Below are 19655 nucleotides of genomic sequence, written 5' to 3' on the forward strand. Positions count from 1 at the left end.
GTGCATATTGATTGAAGAGGTATTTATCAGCCGCTGCAATCAGGCCTTTTTCCCCCTTCTAAACAATGAAACAGGAAGTGAAAACGGCAAAAGGAATGAAAAAAAAGTGAAATAAAATTGAAAAGATTAAACGAAACGGCTCGCTGCTCTTTTGTTGCCGTAGATAAGCAGCAGCTCAGCCCAAAAGGAATTAATTTAGTTAAAAGTTTCGCATTAAAACACAGAGAAAATAAAAAATGTGAAACAACAATGGGGGCCAGCAAAAAAGAGCGAGTGGCAAAGTTTGAGGGAAAACTTTTTAAATATGCTCGTTTGCTTGTTGGCTTTGCCTTTAACTCCTTTGGCGCTGCTCGTATTTCTTCAGCATTCGTTTTTTGTTCTTCTTTTTTTGGTAACTGCAGCAAAACAAATTGCAAATTAAGAACTAATTGGCTTACAGAACCTAAAGCAGCCATTAAAAGGCTAGAACGAGCGAGAGCTGCGTGCAACGTGTCTGATGGGGAACTCAAAAGCCGCTTTCACTTTAAACTTTGCCGCATCCTTGGCAGAGATCACACGCCAAAATGAATTGTTCCACCAAGAAATCAAAGAGGTGTGAGTTAACAACAATGTGCATACAAGTAAGTAGAATGGCAGTCGATGACAGTACTTGACTAGGAGATACTCTGCATACTTAGTAGTAAACTAACTGCGTTCAAATGAATTTTATTCGATTTCATAGTAAAGGAAAATATCTCTGAGATAGAACTGCTCATACAAACTGACTGAGGAATGGAGAGGCAGTCAGACTTATTTGAATATATATGCAATATAGTGTCGTCTGCAGCTGTTACATATAACGAGGGAATTATGCCTTAAGTTCTCATTTAAAATTTCTACAGGGTATAGGAAAATGCATAAAAAGAATGCCAAGAGCAACATACAGATCCTTCAAAGCTGCCGACCTGTTGTCTATATATATACATATAAAAATATATATATAATTAAAGAGGAAACAACAGGACTGGCAGGGACTGACAGCCGAGTGCAAAGGACCAAAGTGCCGCATTAGCATTACGTTCAAGACGTTTTTAGCGCGCTTCTTGACCTGCTCTTCCTGCTCTCCGTCGTCGCTCGTTGGTTTGATGGCTTGTTTGCGTTCTCGCTTCGTTTGCTTCCCTTTAAGGGTATCCCTTTTCAATTATTTAGATAATTATTTGCACATTTACAAGTGGCAGCAGCAAAAGGAGCTGCGCAGAGCACCTGACATTATTTGCCATTACATTACGCATTCACCGCATCGACATTCAGTTTGCTTCATCTTTTTTTTTACTGCCTTTCATTTGCTTAATTTATGCAATTAATTTACACTTAACCATAACGCTGGATGAGAGACTGTGAGCTGGCTGTCAGCATATTATCAACTTAAAATAAATATACAGATGGACATAAAACCGAAAATCAAAAATTGAAAATTGAAAATCGAAAATCGAGTATGAAAGAGAGCAGCCGCCATGACAAGCGTTGTCAGCGCTGCAATCAATGCAAACAGCACTCGTAATCGCATTGACCAGAGATAGCAGCAACAACAATGCTTGGGGGAATCGGACTTCAATGGCCGCTGACAGCCGCAGCAACAACAACAACCATAATAAGAGAGAAGCGAGTGTGCATTAAATAAATACAATTAAACTTCTTATTGACTGTGGTGTTAACTGTTCGGCCTGGCATTTGAAGTTGGCGGCTGCGGCAACCGGCCAATAAACAAAAGATGACAGCTTCAACATACTTGATTACCTTTGTCATTAACACACATTTCCGGAATGTGTTAAATATGCCAATGTAAAGTGCAAATAAAATTATTACAGTGACTGCGAAATATCTTCGTAATAAGCAAATTGCGAGTAATAAACGTAAAACGAGCAACAAAACGACTTAAGTTTGATTTAAATTAGAGAATTATGAAGAAATAATCAAAGTATAAAAGAGCAAAGTAAAGAAGAGAGACGGGAGATATTCAGTTGGATTACAATAGCCAATTGAGGAGAAGAAGGAAGGCACAGAGAGGGAGAGAATGAACCTTGAAGCAGCTTGAAAATGAAATATGTTTTGCTTCAAATTAGATAGGACTTGTCTGAACTGACCTTTCTCTTCGACACATATATTTTACTAGCAGTAAATTGTAGCTGACAAAAGGAATTGTAGATGAAAATGCTTAAAGTTTGGCTCAAAATTAATTAAGCACCAAATATTTAAAAAGTAAGAAAATTACAGAAAGAAAAGTCGAGCAAAGGAATCGAGCATGAAAGCCTAATGGGTTTGTGCTTAAAATTGGAAAGGCTTAAAGTAAGAAACTTAGAAAATTAACTTTTTGCTACTTTTGCATGTATTTTAATGAAGGAATATTTTCTTTTTATCCAAGTGAAAGAGCTGCAGTTAGGAAATATAGCTTATGCACTTTCTTAAAATCTCTATTTTAAATCAAATAACATTTGATGTTAAATTATTTGGAAATGTTGTTGAGGCACGTTTCAGAGTTGTCCAATTTTACTTTAGAATTGCTTCACCATTCAAGTTTTTCTATAACTTATTAAATTTGAAAGCTGTACAAAACAAATTACGCCATATAATACAAACATAATAACAACTCTGCGTCGCTAAAAAGTTGCAAACATTGTGAGATGTTAAATTGCTGAGCAGTTGTTAAGGGGATTCAAGTGCGAGTGCCAGATCGAGCTCGAGTTGGACCCGGAGTTCGAGTTCATTGCACCCACAGCATAAAAGCTAAGTAGCCGGGAAATGCATTAAAATTGCAACAGTTCATGTGCAGTTATTTTTGTAGCATCGCTGCCAGCTTCAAAATTGGGCGCTATTCAGCTCGCCAGCTTTGCAGCGCTCTCAATGGCTGGGCGGAGCAGGCGGCGCAAGGAAAGTAATCACAGCAATGGCTTTTGTGTTATTTCATTTGCAGTGGAAAGTTTTTTGCAGTTTTTGGCTGTTGGGCAGTTTTTAAAAATTAACACACAACAAGAGTAACACTTACACACGCACGCACTCACACACTCATGTGTATAGAAATGAAGAGCAACAACATGTTGGCAATCACAGCTAGCGCTGGAAGCACTTCCGGGCTGGACGTTTGTTTTTTTTTTCGTAGCTGCATTCAGCTCTTCTTCTTCATCGTTTTATTTTTTATTTTTGGCTGCTGGCTGGGCAAACATTTGAAAACTTTTCACATTTACATCCAGTGCTGCTGTTAGAGCGTTTTATTAAATTATTACACACTCGCAGCTCTGAAACTTTTGTATGGAGGGCCATAAGCCGCCTCCAGTTTTTGGCCAGTTGGGCAGCATAAATTTTTGTGCTATGGAGTTACGACTGTAAATGAGCTACGCGAGTCGCTGGCTAGAGGTCAGTTGACACTGTGAGAAAGAGTACATGAGTGATTTTATTTAAAGACAACTTATAAATATCAGGTAAATACTTATACTCTCTAAATATCTATGGTGCTTAATAATATAATATTAAGTAGTTTCTATACTTAGGCCAAAAAAGAGCTATTCCTCAAGAAGGATATTTTAAGGTCTCTAATCAAAAATATTATACTTTTTCTTAGTCAAAGGTGAGTTCAAGTTTCGAACTTAAAGATTTTTTATTTAAGGTAAAATAAAAAGCAACAAATTTGATTTCTTTTATTATAAAGTTTCGAAATAACTTTTATTGAGTTTCACTTAAATTCTTATAGGCGTAATATCTTAAAACATATAACTAGAATTTCTCTCAGTGCAGCGCCTGCGACACTGACCGTTCGTATATTTTTGAGAAGGCGCCTGGCTAAATGTGCGACCCTTTCGCGGCACGCATAACAATGCGAGCGCAAGGCTGCGGGCGCTAGGACATCAGTCAGGCCGAGTTGCTTAATTAATTATGTCGTCTTTGGGCTTTAAAGGCGTTTAAGGCTGGGCGGAGACCGGGAGGTTGATACTCTTGAAAAATGCCATTGCCGCATGCCGACAATGAAAAACGCGACCGCAGCGCCAGCAGCAACAGCCGCAGCCACAGCAGCAGAAGCACCAGAAGCAGTAGCAACACCAGCAGCAGCAACAATGCAGCTGACTGACTAACTGCCGCCAAGTGACCCAAATTATTCACGACGAGACGCTTGGGCAATGGGAATAGGGTCAGGACAGGGGTAAAATAATGGCTTGATGAGTTGATGGCAGCTATGTCAGCAGCTCAGCGTTCACATTGTATAAATAATTTTTTGCGCGTTGCTTCTGACAGCTCGTCGTAAAGTACGTCGCGACGTAGCCAACTGTTAAGCGTATGCAAGAAAATCTTTACTCTTCCACTCCGTTCAGTCATAAACAGGCGGAAAACTTTTTTGTGAAGAGCGGCTCATCAATGGAGTTGTTAAACCATTGTGTGTTGTGAGCTCTGCAGCTGTAACGTTTACCATTATTAAAACGCAAATAAAACGCAGTCAAAGTGGCGTATACTTGATATGCATGCGCAGTTCAAAGGCGACCCGTACAAGATGTCAGTGTGCGTGTGCGTGTGCGTGTTCATTTATTGGACTATGTTGTATGCAACTTCAAACGGCACGCAAAGCATTTTTGATTAGGCGCTGACTGTGCTGCGCCACACAAACAAAGCCCATGCGGCGTATACGCAATGTGAACTTTTGCCCTCAAGCCTGGCTTATTTAAGCGCTGCCATCAATCCTTTGCCTGACGTTCGCTAAGGACGTTCGCTCCCCGCAACTGAACAGGCTGTCTCTGTCGCACGTTAGGCTTTCTTTTACGCGCTTTGACATTTTAAAAGCATTTTTATGTTGTGTAAGCGACTTTTGCGGCTTGCAATTATGTGCTCCTAAGTATGTGTGTGTGTGTGTCAGAGTGTGTGTGTGTGTGTGTGTATGAATGTGACTCTGAATGGTTTGCCCGTTCTCAAAGTTGAGCTGCAGCAGCAAACCTTTTTTTTAGCATTTATAAAATTTGCCTTTGCCTAAACGTTTGCCCTTTTTGATACCCTTTAATGCAGTGAATGAAAAGGTAGATTTGCTGCAAACAAGTTTGAATGCCTTTGTCTGCATACAGAATATTTGCTATTCGTTCCAACTCCACGTTCAACTCTAGTTTTTTGTAGTCTTTTTTTTTTGCCTCTGTTTACTTTATTTTTTGCAATTACTCGCAGTTATTTAAACCATTTAATAGCTATTTATTTTCCTGTTAATTATGAAATCTAGTCGGAAATATGGTAGAAGAAAAAATAAAGAGCAACAGCCAACATCAGCGCTGCGTAACTCGATGACGAGGTACATTAACAGTCAATTTTTCAGTAGCGTAAAAAAACCTTTGTTGTTTATTATAATATTTCTATAACGTGCATATTTCATGTGATCAGAATTAATTGTCATAGACATAATTACACATGAGCACTTTATTTTTTAATTAATTAAACACCAGCCATCTATCCCCAGTGGTTGCTCATGGAAACCAAACAGCAATAGAAGCTCAACCACAAAGTAGCGCGAAAAGGCAACCGCAGAAATGTGAGAGGCAAATTGTTAATACGGCTTCAATTTCAATTCACATTTTCATTATTTAGGCAAATAATTATGATTGTTGCGTTTGGTAATTTCAGTTAGGCAATTAGTTAAACGCACACACATTATCTATATTAAATTACCTCAAATATAATTAGAATCGCAGCTTATATTGATGGAACTATTTAGCACAGTGATAGACGTGAAAAGCTAGCACGAATATGGTATCAATAATCGTGTAGCAGCGTCAGCATAGGTGTGTAACTATAGTCGAACGTTCTCGATCTACAAGCATTAAAGGATGACTTACATGTGTCTTGTAGCTGTCGAGACAGATAGAAAGACAAACGCATAAATATAATTATAAGCATAAGCAGCACATTATAAACATTTTAAATTCAATTCCCCTTTGTCAATCAATTAAACTAGCAGCGCCTACTATAGTTTTCTCTATTCCATATTCGGCTGCCAAGACATACGACTAAATGCCGCAAATTGGATTAAAGTCTTCTTTATTGCAAGCTTCAATATCCTTTAAGTTGCCCAGCTGCTGAAACTCTTGGCAATTAGCAACCCAAAAATTAATTGATGAAAATGTTGCCAAACACATGAGACAAGATTTCAATTCGTAGCACACGAATCCATCTTCAATTTCGTTGCTTTTTTCATTTTTCTCTTTCGTTTTCTCTCTAGCTTCATCAGAATGCAAACATCTTTCATGCGTTCACTGTAACTAGCCTTCAATCAAACCCAAGGCAATCATCGACAGTCCACAGATTCCATTTCATTTTTCGTGTGTGTGCGCCACGCCTCTCTTTTAGCTGGCTTCTGTGGAGCATCGAGTCCATTTATTAACTGGCTGCTATCAGTTTCCAGTTTTCGCTGAAAAATACTTTTCGTAACTTTTGCTAAAACTAAACTAAAACGACGCGCTTCGTTTTGGCGGCAGGGTCGATGGGGTCTTAGGTATCAAACTGGAGGTCAGTTGGCGTCTTGCAGCTCGACTTTCGCTTGCATGCACTTTGCTCACTTTCCACTTTTCCGCCGGAGTTTCAGCGCTTGTTTGACGGTCAAAAGTCAACTCGAAGTCGAGTTCACTTCAAGTTGAATTTGTTTGCTGGGGCCAAGTGGGGCACCGCAACGTTTGCCCCACTGCCTGACTGGCTGCCTGGCTAGTGGGTTGCTTAGTGATTCATTGCTTTGACGCTTTGACTTTTATGCGCTTAGTTGTTGTTACACTCTATCTCTCTCCCTCCCCACTCTCTCTCTTTCTGTATGTCCTGTGTGTAGTGTAAAGTAGTGAAGTGTGTGTCTGTCCCAGTTGCGTGCCATTTTTTGCTTTCGTTTTCAGTGCATGCTGCTGGGGCTGCTGCTGCTACTGCTTTCGCTTCCAGCTCCAACTGCTGCTCATTAATAGGACACGTCGCACTCAATTTTGGTTTTAAAGTTGCATTTGCAACATCCTCACAGCCAAATTATGACTCAATTTCTTGGTATTTTTATGCTCGTTTCATGCTCCGAATGCGCCATTGTCAAAAACCAGCCAAAACAACAATGGCAACAACAAAGACAAAGTCCCGTCACGCACAACACAAAAATCCGTGAAATATGTTTTAATATAAGTTTCTTTCGGGCATGTAGCGTAAACTGCCGTCAGCCAAAAATTTCTGTTCGAAAAGTGCCACCCCGAAAACAAAGTTTTGAGCAACTCTAATAATATTAAGCGTATAGCATAAATATTTAAATTTCATTGCCACTCGCACTACGGCTCGTCGCATTTTTATGCAAATAACGCTGCAATTTATTTGCTTTTGTCACGAATGGAGTCCCAAAGATATGAGCCGAAGTGAAAGAACTTTGTGAGAGTGGGATCTAGCGACTCAGACTCAGACCAGTCGGAAATTATTAACAAACCTTATTATATCTGCCTAGCATACACTGGACTATTAAGAGTTGATGTGATTTTTATAGAACTTTTGAGAAACTGGCACAAACTTAAAAGACATTTTAAGAGTTTAAGTTATATATAAATGGCTAAAGAATACAACAAAGATTGACTAAAGTGAAGAAATTAAGAGTTAAATTCAATTCGAAAACTTAAAGAAAATTAAAGCTTAGCTTTTTAGATTTTGTTTTATGTATATAATACATTTTTAATTAAAAATTAAGTTGAAGTTTACAATCAAATATATATATATATATATATAACTATAAATATATATATATATAACTATAAATATATATATATATATATAACTATAAATATATATATATATCCGCTTTACAAATATTATTACTTTAAGAGCTTAAAGAGCAATATAAATTATTTAGTAAAGCTAAATTAATTATTTAGAGAAACAAGTATCAAGGCAATATCATTTAATATTCAGAGAAATTAAATTATATATATTTTTTTTTTATAAAAAACTCAACAATAGATCAAGAGTCATAAAAAAGCATTAGATGATTATATAATTTATAAGTGTATACTTATTTTATTTTATTTTATATTATTTATATTAGAATTCCAAGGCTCTTGATATTTAATTAAAGTTTTCCCTAAGAGTTTTTTATAATCAAAAACTTTTTAACTTTTTAGCTACAAATACAGTTGTAAACAAGTGTAAAAATACTTTTTTTAAGAATTATTTAATTTAAAAGATATGATAAATATTTTCTTGCTTAGCAAGTCAAGTTAAAATGTATTAAAATTAAGAGCAGTTTATTTCTTCAAGCAAGAAATAATCAAATTACGTATTCTTGTGTATTTTCATGACTTTCAAATTCAAATTAAAATTTCAATTCAAAAATGTTTGGAATTGATAATAAATAATTCTTGATTTCAAAATGCTCACCTTAACTTAAAAGTTTCATTAAATTCTTGTTGCTTGAGTCTAGATAGCAATTATTTGCTTTTAAGTTAATCCGCTTAACTACCTTTCGAAATATGAAGAGCTTAGTGTGCGAATAGCAACTATTTTCTATTTACAAAGAGCATCTATGCTTCGGTGTGCTGCACCCCCTTGTTTTGGATCTTTTGGCAGCCATTTGGTAAAAACAAAAGGGTCTTTGGCAGCAATGGGGGGACGACCACAAAGTTGATGGGGCCAACCAAATGAAAACATCAAATGGCTTGTTTGGCTTTAGCTTTGGGTTTCCCTTTGCCATTGCCGTGGCCGTTGCCGTTGCCTTTGGGTCCGCCATTGGTTCTGCCAGGTGGATCGTTGGCTGTCTGGCTGATAACTTGGCAAACTTGTGTTTGTCTGCGTGTTTTACTATTCTGTTGTTTTCTCTACTTTTTTCTTTGTTTTTCAGCTATGGTATTTTCTATTTTTTTTTGTTTTTGGAGCTGTTCAAATTATGCCGGGGACGACGACCGTCAAATGGCAGCCAAGGCAAACAAAACACACGGACACGGACATGGACACGGACAATTGTGAAACGTGAGCGTCGCGACATGCCAAAATCGAAAGTAGGCAACATCAACATCAATTGTGGGCGTTTCGCCCAAAAATGGTGGCAAAAAGAAATGAACTCAAATAAATTGTACGTTTCCTGAGCAATTTCCATGCACTCGCTATGCCCATATCCCAGCAACTTCCACTCCGCCTGTGCCACATTCAACTGGCAACTGGCAACTGGCAACTGGCCACAGTTGGCGCTGTAGTTCTATGTCCTTGTTGTCGCTGCTGCTGTTGGCAGGGCATTAAATAAAACGTCAGCTACAACACAATGTGCTAAAAGTGCTAGCAATCAAATAAATTCAAACGTGACCAAAAATATCCACATATTATCCACTTTGGTTGGGCCAACTCCCAAGCCAAGTGCCACCCAGACCCAATGTCATCGCATTTTGCAATTACGAGGTATTTCCAGCAGATTTGCGACGCGTCATAAATTGTGTGTGTGTGTGTGTGTGTGTGTGTGTGTGTGAATGGTAGCTGCTCAGACAACATCATCAATGGGTCTAGACGCTAGCGAACAATTCGTTATGAACATAATGCGCTGAGTGGACAGCTAGCAACCGATTAGGCTCTGAGCAAGTCACATTTGCAGCTTAGAGTTAATTAATGCAATCATAAATATTGATATTATGTATTCCAATAGCAATGGAGCAGAGTGTTTGCACTTCGCATAAAGTATTAAATTTATTTTTTGGCACCCACAACGATTTCCATTTTGTTTATTATTTTTATTTTTTGTTATTTCTTTCCCTTTTTTTTGTTGTTGGTTATTGTTGTTGTTGTTGGCAGTCTGTCACAATTGCATTAAATTAAGCGCATAAAAACGAGGCGGCGTGACACATTTAATGTATGCATAAGCAAATTGCTCTATTAACAGGCCAAAGAGCAGTTGTGGCTGCAACCGCACCCGCCGCCTCTGAAAATATGCAACAGATTTTTGGCAAGCAGCGACGACTACGTGACGCACCGCAAACTTTTGCATTTTAATTTTGATAAAATAATATTTGCCATGCTAATGGCTTCATTTCACTAGCCGCACCAACCAGCTACACCAGCCACCTCCAGCCAGCAGTCGAGGCAATGACAGTGCACTTTTTAGTGTAAAACGCGAACACTGGCAAATCGGATTTACTTATTCGTCGTGCTTGCATGCGCTTCATGCGGCTTTAGTCGTGCCGGCAATAGCAACTAAAACAAAGCGCCAAGTGAACCAGCTGAGTGCAGAACTGGTTGGACTAGTAAATACCTCGTGTAGCTAACCGAAAGTGTAGAAATCAATCAAGAAAAGAGCTGAACTACCAGATGCTTCTCGCTTCTCAGTTGCCATCTATTATATTTCTTCACATATTAATAAAGTTACTCACAAGAAAGATGACAATGTTTAAAGCAAATACTTAATATTGACATAAAATATAGAAAGAAATGCAGAAGTGCTAATTATATTTCTGAATAACTTCTGTATTTGTTTGTCAATAGTCAAGGTCGTATATATATGTAATTTAAATGTTTATAATTGGCTAATACTTAACCTTCTTTAATTAAAAAAAAAAAATAAATAAATAGAAACAAAATTTATTTATTTCTTTTTAATTTTTCGCGTCTCTCTTGTTTTAAATCCTGTACTATGCTAAAAATTAAGCAAAATTAAGGCTTTTTCTGCCTTTGGTATACAAAAGGACGTGAAATAAATTCGCTTAAAAATGTATTTTTTTATCAGCTTCATTTACTTTCACCTCAATCTCACAATCAACTTTTAACTTAATTACAGGGTATCAAAAGAACAACAGTGCATCAGCAGTTAGACCAGTTTTTCGTGCCAACCGCCCATTTTGTTGACCAGTGTTTAAAGGATTAAGCGTTAAAAGCATGCATTTAATCGCCGCAAATGTCATTTTGTCTTAGTTTAAGTCGAAAAGAAAGCAACTGTTGCAGCTTGACAGCCGAAAACGGATAAACTGTAAACGAGATTGGCTCAGATATGACATGAAAGGAGCAGGTAGTCACGAAACTAGCTAGACAAAGACGAAGCTGATAAAAATCACTTAATGACAAGACGCGCGCCACACAATTAAGCCATTTAATTTAAACGAGATTAATCATAATTACCAAGCGCCAGGCAGCAAAGAAACAGTGAACAGTGTGTGGGTCCACTTCCCTTTTATGTCATGCATTTTTGTGACAGTTTAACTTAGGTTGAGGCTTGAGCTTTTCGGCGTAGGGGTTTTTCGTGGCCCTGATTGACACTTGGTTACACACACACATACACAGTTGAGTGTGTTTGCGGCTCTGACCTCAGTTTGACTGCAAGTGAGAGTTAATTTAAACGCAAGCCACAGCAAATTAAACTAATGTTTGTGCTGAGACCCAACAGCTGAATTAAAATGAGGCAAGCAAACACAGCGAGTGCCAGCACTCAACTTAACATGGCTTTATGTACCCTTCATCTGTGGAGCATACGTGCTTCAAGGGTGCCTTAAACATGATTCAGTTACAAATGTAGCTGAGGTACAGTGAAATGTGTTCAGTCAAAGACGGTTTAAGAAAAGTTTTTCAAATTATTATATAGACTTTAGGAATGAGGAGAGGTATAGAAAATGCGTACGATAAGTTTAATTGTATCTATGAGTTATAAATATGTATCAATAGTTAGTTTGCACAGAGTGGCCAAACACGAAACGCAATATACATATGTATCTAAGTAATGGAAGCTAATATAAAAAATTTAACGAATTGAACGAAACGTAGTGTGGAAATGAAATACATTGTGGAAGTAACACCCAAACGAGCTGAAGATAGAAATGTATCTATGGAAAGTATAAATAAATGAAATCATAAACCAAAAAATACTGTGAAGTCTTTTAATTAAAAAGTGGAAAAACATGTCTTTATAAAAAGCAAACGCTCAAACTGGCTTAAGATATAAAAGTATCTGTAGTATATAAAAATGTATCTTTATACACCAATTATCTCTACTTCCTGCTGCAACTAAACATAGCCATGAGACATTATTTGTAAAACAGAAAGCAATAAATAAAAAATAGAAAAATAAATTGAAGCTTTTCTTGAAAATTAATACTAAGATTATTTCTTATTCATGCAATTAGAATTAGCTCTCCGTTCAGTTAGTGTACATGACATTCGATCTAGCTTGAGTGCTTCCTGTTGCTTGCGCTGTCGCTGGCGCTTGTTGCTGTGTTGTTGCTTGTTGTCTTAGCTGTTGCAATGCAATTTATGAAAAATAATTTAAATATCAAAAGGCTTTCGTTTTAATTACGCGCAACACACACAAAAGCACAGCACCGAATGGAAAAGGCAACAGCAGAAGGCTGCGGCCACCAAGTCAGAGCCAAGAGCCGAAGTCAGAGCCAGAGTCAGAGACGGAGTCAGAGCCAAGAGCCAAGAGTTGGCCGTAGACACTACTTTAATGCCGCGGCAGCCATTCCATGCCCGCTGCGTTTAAATAATTAATTAAGATTGATGCAGACTCATTTGTCTTGCTGCGCCAAGGACGTGCGGGGGTGCGTTGCCAGCGAACAGGATGCCAGCAGAGGCGAGAGTCGCAGGGGCGTGGCAAGGCGTGGAGCGCGCACTTTGCATTTTGCTTTTCAATTTATTTTGTTGATGCCCCCTTGTCGGCCTGCCTGCCAGCCTGTTGTGTTGCTGCTGCTGCTGCTGATGCTGTTGCTTTTTGTGTTTTATATCGAAAGATTTTGCATTAGTTTGCATTAAAATTTCACTTTGTTGTTTGGGCCAACGCTTTAAAAATCAACGCTCCGCGCACATTTTCGCCTACGCAGCAGCTCCCTTTATGCCCGCTCGTTCTCGCTCTCTGTGCAACTTGGCGCATTTTTGGTTGCAATTTCCCATGCAGTGTGCCACGCAGACAAAGTTGCATTTACTGTAATTACATTGTAATGCTAGCAAGCAGGCGGTTAAGGGGCACGAGCTGTCGGGGCAAAGGGCCTTTTGCCAATTGGGCGGATTACAATGCGAAATGAGTTTATAAACAATGCCCAGGCTGACAACGCCAATTGGAAAAGAGATAAAAAATAATTGCAATTGACTGGGTACAGCACAAAAAAATTGGCATTTTTTGCATGACAGTTGCTCGAAGCCGAAGCAAATATACACTAAAAACTAGTATTGTACAGCTGCTCAGTGATATAAGAGCATGTAAATTGTGGGTAGAGAATATTTGGGAATAGCCTTGAAAAAGAATTAAATTTCTTGATAGAGATATTTAGCAATTCTGTTTAAATATATATATATTTAAATTAATTTTATTACTATTTTCGGTTTTTGTAAGAGATGCTTAAAAAAAGTGTAAAAATATATCATTATCAAAAATATCAATTAATTTCTTGAAATTAAATACATTTGTGAGCTAACTACCTGAAAATACATAAACCATATATATATTCGAGAACTTAAAATAAGAATCAATTTTGCAATAAGAGCAATTGAATATATATTTATAATATACCTATATAAGTGCATAGATACATATATATTCATATATATATTAATTTATCAATGAGCCGGTTGCAAGCTGCCTGCAATATGTTAGCGACACCGCTCGCTATATTGCATAAATATTGGGCGCCATTGTAAGCCGTTAATTGGGCGCAATGTTTTTTATGCGCGCATTGCTAACTTCTTGATTTTCCTGCATGCATTTATTTATTAAAATAATCCCATTTGTCGGTCCGTTGCATATCAAAAATTTAAATAATAATTAGCGGCGCGAAAATCGCTTTAAATGGAACAACGCCGCCAAATTGCCGAATGGCGTAAAAATAATGGCAAATGAAAATATAAAATTAAAAACAAAAGCTTTACTTTTATTATTATTTGCGCTGATGCTGTTGATGTTGTTTTGCTATTGTTGTTGTCTTTAGCTGTTGCTGCTAATGAAAACGAAATTAATTAATTTAAAACAACAATTGGCTGGCTTCGACTCCCTTCCGCCACTCACACGACGCGATGCGAACAGACAGTAAACGCTTTAGTGAGACAGGCTGGGCGTATACACAATATTCACTAGTGCTCCCGATATACATATATATATATATATAGGTATATATAGGTATATATATGTATATCGAGTTATTCACTGGATATTGGCAACGCCCACACTTTGGCTTTGACTGTCTGTCATGTCATGCATATGTAATTATTCCATGGCTAGCAAAGCGATTCGCTGAGCATATGTCGGCCAAAATGTTTGCGCCATGCAAACAAGCTTTGACTGCGATTCACCTGCTGCTGCTTGCCAAGGCACATATTAAAAACCCGTTTGCAAAGTTGGGCAAACACTCCGGTGCGAAGGCAAAAATTGTTGCATATTTTTTTGTTTTGGTTTTGGCTTTGGCTTCGGCTTGGGCTGCAAGGACGCAACTATAAAGCACTGCAGCGTGGCAGCCAAAAGGCCAAAAAGGCCACGTACTTAGCCTGATTTACACGTTGCCATAGAAAACCAACCAATGGGTGCCAGCCACACTCTCTCTCTCTCTCACCCCCTCTCTCTTCCTCTCTCAAACTGTTTCGAGCGTCTCTTACAAATTTGCATCACAAATGTGTCTTTTTCAGGTTGCTTGACTTTGCATAACCCCTTGCGTTGCATGCGTATCAGCTCTCAAAGTAAGTCTGAGTGGATGTTCGAGTCTCTTAGCCTAGGGATGACTTTATTTCATATTTTCTTTGGCCAACATTTGCGTACCATTTACATTACAAAGCAAAAGCAATCTGAAATTTGCCCTTCTTTTAGTTATTGGTATACAAAAATTAGTGCCACTCCCACACGAATATTGGACAGCTTGTAAGCTGGCTAATTAACAAAAAAAAAACAGATGACCAAGAATTGTGTTGAAAAGGCATTCATGATAAGCTACAAAATATCTGGTAAAGCCGTCAATTTGTATAAAGCTTTTTGGAGACGACTTGAATATAAGCGAAATTTGGAATTTCAATTAATTTAAATATGGGCTTTGTACACTTTGTACACATACAAACACATTTATATATCAAAAATATTTATTAAAAATCTTTTTGATGCCAGGCTTTTAATGGTAGACAGCAATTTTGTGCTCTATTTGCTTTGTTTAGCAAATGTATTTGCAATTTGTAAAATCAATTGCAACTGCAGGCGGCAAAAGGCAAACACAGCAGCAAGTAGCTTCGCATCTGGTGGGGCCTAGCAAACAGTTCACTAAGCAAATATGTAAAAACAAAAAGGCTTCATTTCGAGTGTGATTTATTGAACATGAAAAGCATATTTGAAAATATTCTTGTCAAATTGCAAACAGCAGGGGCTCTGCACACTGCGGGCTCTGCACTGCAGACGTTTTTCTCAAAGAACTGGACGCCACAAAATCAAAGAAATTCTTTTTATAAACAAAATAAATCGTGTGGCTAGTGCTCGCTCGACTACTGGATCGCCTGTCTATTAAAAAGAATTTATGAGCAACCAATAATATGAAGTTTTGGCTATGAATCTAGTGAAGAGTGTCTTAGTCGAAGTTTTAAATATAGATATAGATAGTACAATTGGGCCAATATAATAAGTTAAGTATTGTATAGAAGTTTATCTTATCTAAAATAATACAGGCTTATAAACAATAAGAAAAGACTTTAGTTTTTCGTAAAAATCGTTCAACGATTCTCTTCGTGAGACTCTTAAGGCAGTGCTGATCTTCATTATCCAGACTTCTCTATAATATTAATATATACGGCTGTGAATTCATATTGAATAAATTCTGATCAAATTTCTATCGCTTTTGGAAAATAGCTTTTTAATTATTTGGCTTAAAGTAAACAATTACTTATTCAATTATTTTATTATTTAATTTATTTGTGCACTAGTATCATATACCCTACTTCTTTAGCCTACTTTTTTGAGTATTAAATATATTTTCTTTCATATTTGATAAAATAAAAGATGACCCGAATTCAAAAATTATTTACCTGTTCTTTTATGAATATCTCACTCTTCCACTCTCGAGTGCAAACCTGCAAAAGAAATAAATTTTTATTGAAAATAAAATATTGCAGAATTCAAAGCTTTTAAAAGTCTAATAAATTACCTTAAATATTTTATATTTTCTTTTCGATTTTTAATTATTCAGCAACGCTTTAATGAGCTATCAAATTACCAAATGGAAAGTTTTAGTTTGCTTTGACTCTGGCGCTCGAAAGTGGGCAACAGAAATTAACAAAGTTGCAGAGCTTCATTAACTCGCAGCGCTTCGATTTGCATGTGCAAGTGTATGTGTGTGTGTGTGTGTGTGTTTGTAGTATATCTATATGCTTTGTACGTGCCAGTTCTCTGTGTGCACTTGAGCTTAATTGTTAGTCAAATTATGCAAAGTATTTCACATACAATTGTTGCCGTGTTTGCAGCTGTCAAGTAGCTCGTTTACCCCCGGCATACACCTGGCTTCTGTCCACATTATTGGCATTGAAGCGCATTTCTGTTTATACAATACAAACACACACACAGACCGAACTGTCGCTTCATTTGTTTAGACTCTGTCCAATGGTCTATGAAAATGTACCAAAATGGCGTCGCGCGACAAACTGAAAGTTTACCAAAATCTCTAGAGTGGGCGCTTAGGGCGGTGCAAACAGCATGTACTGCTACACCACCGCCACCGCCACCGCCACCGCCACAACCACTCAAGCGCCACCCAGTCCGAGTGGATCAATACATGAGCTTATCGTTGGCATTACACAAATACTTTTGCATATGTAAGTACATGGGATATTTACGGCATTTAACTGTCGTCTAGCGAATATACCATATACATACGTAGGGCCCCTCCCCACGCAGCCCTCTGCCAAATTTGTTTGTGTATCTGTATGACATTTAATTCCAATTGCCTTTACCTACAAATTGACATTTTGTGCTACACACAAAATGGCAGACAAAAGACATTCCACAAAGAATTTTCCGCACAATTTCGACTCAAAACTTTTTAGTTTTTATTCAACTTTGCCAGCGACTTGAAGTGAGAGTCGTTTTCGTGGGCGAATTCGATTTGTGGAACACATTGTGCTTTGGCATCATGTCATTTGCAATTTCAAAATAGTTTTTGTCTCTTTGTACAGAGATGCAAAAATAAAAATTTGAAAACATTATTTTTTTTCATTATTTTGAACTATTTTTGTATTCCTATTTGTGTCTCTTATTGTTTTCTGTGTGCCTGTGTTTGAGTGTGTTCATATGGTAGAGATTACAATTTATGTTTTGTCGTTTTTAATAGCTATAAAGCATTTTCATGTTGCTGAAAGCATGTCCACATTCGCACGCCGAACAACAACTACAACGACAACAAATACGATATGCTTGTTCACATATGTATATTTATGTTCCATAGACAATTTTATGCATTTTGAACATGCGAACTTATGAAGCAGGCCTCGATATAGTTGCCGAGTAATTAAATGTGCCTCTTGGGTGTCATTAGGCTACAGTTCAGCTCCCTCTCGCCCACGCGCTGTGCGCTGCTAATGTAATTAGCATAATTCAGGGTGCCATAAACACATGAATTAAGTAACGTATTGATTGACTATGGCGGCTATAACACAATTTGCCGGCTGACCAAAACTTAAACACGCGTTACAATTGCACAAGAGCATGTCATACGCTTTGTAGCTGTAGCTCTGTGTGTGCAAATGGATAACAATAGGTATAAATGTTTACAAGCAATAAAACTAGCAAAACAAACGACATACGCATACACTCACACACACTCACACTCACACTTAGAGTCATAATGATATATAGACCACAAATGCTGCACACATTTACAAGACACTACAACAGAAGCTTTAATTGTTATTTTAATGATAAAAATGGAGACAAATTACATTGAACCATAAAAACTAATAACAAACAATGGCAACAGTTCATTGCTATTGTCTGCCCCAGAATTAGGCCCAAATTGTGGATACTCCTACAAATCGACTCATTCGGTAGATTTATTGGCTTACATTAGCGCAGCGGAAATCAATAAAACGCTGTCAGTATGTGCGGATTAATGTGTGTATCTTAAAGATACAAATGTATCTGTAGTGTTAGTTGAACTTAAAGCATGTGTAGCATGGAGATAACATTCAGAATGTTGATCAGAATCAGCAGCAGCGTTGATTTAACTCTACGTTCTTTTGTGTGTTTATCTCCTCATATGAACTACAAAAGCTACAAACTTTACTTGAGCTGTTAAGCTGAACAAGATTATTGTTTACTGTCTTCCATAAAAATATATATTTAAAGTTCGATTTTAAAGCATAAATTCAAAATTATGAGACCTAAAGATACATAGATTATGTTTATTTCCCAATCCCTTTCAGGGTAACTCATAGCTGTGCACCCTAGCTGGTTTTATGCATCGTGTCTACGCAGCGTAAAACATGAAAAATGTTCACATAGCTGCTTGTTGCCGTTTCCGCTACCTGGCGCTAGGGGGCGCGCACATGTCGCATGTCAAGCAGCCATTTGACAAAATCAAAATACTTAAAATAATTTAACTTTTAATTGGCGTTGAGCTGCAAGTTGACGCTTTTGTTGCCAACATGGCAAAATGTTTTTGCAAAATAAATACCTCAGCCCCGCTCATTGGCCAAAATGTGTCAACAAACTGCAGTTAATAACAAATATTATAGTATAAAATTAATGCAAAAAAAAATTGTTAATTAAACTTGTTGCAGCTGCACACAAACTTTCAATTGAATATTTATGCTGCAAAATATCCAACCTGCTTACCGTTGGCTCCTCCATTTGCACCTGGTTCAATTTAGCTGAGCAGAAATATATCCATCCTTAGCCTATGATGGCCTTAGATAAATCCCTTTAAATATCGCTGACACTAAATTCGTTGAAGCAACTGGGCCACATTCCAAGTTTTCTGACACTTACGAATTCATTTCACTGCCATACTTTATCACCAGGGAATGGGCACTACGAACTCGGCTAGGAGACGGGGGAGTAGGGTAAAAATTGTAAAAAAAATGCACTCAGCGTGCAATGTGCTGGTCGCCATGTTGTGCTGCTAGCTACGTGTATTTCAAGTGCATATTTTGTTTGATAAATTGTTTGCCGCGCTCCAAGTCGAAGCCGGCTATAGAGCGGCATTAACTAAGAGATACCCTGCTATACTTAATTGAGGCTGCATTTCAGGCATATTCCAACTGCTATAGTCTGCAGTTTTTGTTATTGTTAAATCAATTATCGATTTCCAATTTGAACTCATCTTTATCCTATGTGATTGAGGCAATCTCTGAGCTTATATAGCTTAAGGAAACAAAGTTTCCTTCACTTCTCTATTGCTGCTCTTTGCATAGATTTGCTCAACCAGAATCTATCCCCTAGCTTACGATTTTACGATAGGTGCTTTCTATTTCTACTGCAGCTGGTTCCCTTAAATAGACTTAAAGATACCCTGTACTTTTCAATGGGCAGCCATTGGTTGAGTTCATATATTGTTATTTCTATGCCATGTTTGATGAAGCTTGATCTCCGATAAATTCGTATACTTAACACCAACTCTTTGTTACTGCTACAGGGTATATTTCTGTTGTAAGTGCTGTAACTACTTTGCCCATTCCCTATAGCAAAACCCTAACTGTACCGTTGTCATTCCCCAAAATGGCCGCCCGGGGAGTCA

The 19655-nt window shown here is 37.6% G+C and overlaps 1 protein-coding gene across 1 annotated transcript in view; it reads right to left on the minus strand.

Moving 5' to 3' along the window:
- LOC111604503 (connectin) overlaps nucleotides 1–19655 on the minus strand; it is a 160351-nt gene that overhangs the window by 110467 nt on the left and 30229 nt on the right. The window contains exon 2 of the mRNA XM_023322596.2: nucleotides 15955–15999. The gene's annotated coding sequence lies outside the window, so the exon portion shown is untranslated. The remainder of the gene's footprint in view (nucleotides 1–15954; nucleotides 16000–19655) is intronic.

This window comes from Drosophila hydei, unplaced genomic scaffold (assembly GCF_003285905.1).
Source record: "Drosophila hydei strain 15085-1641.00,03,60 unplaced genomic scaffold, DhydRS2 tig00008128-arrow-arrow-pilon, whole genome shotgun sequence".
In the NCBI taxonomy this organism is placed as follows: Eukaryota; Metazoa; Arthropoda; class Insecta; order Diptera; family Drosophilidae; genus Drosophila; species Drosophila hydei.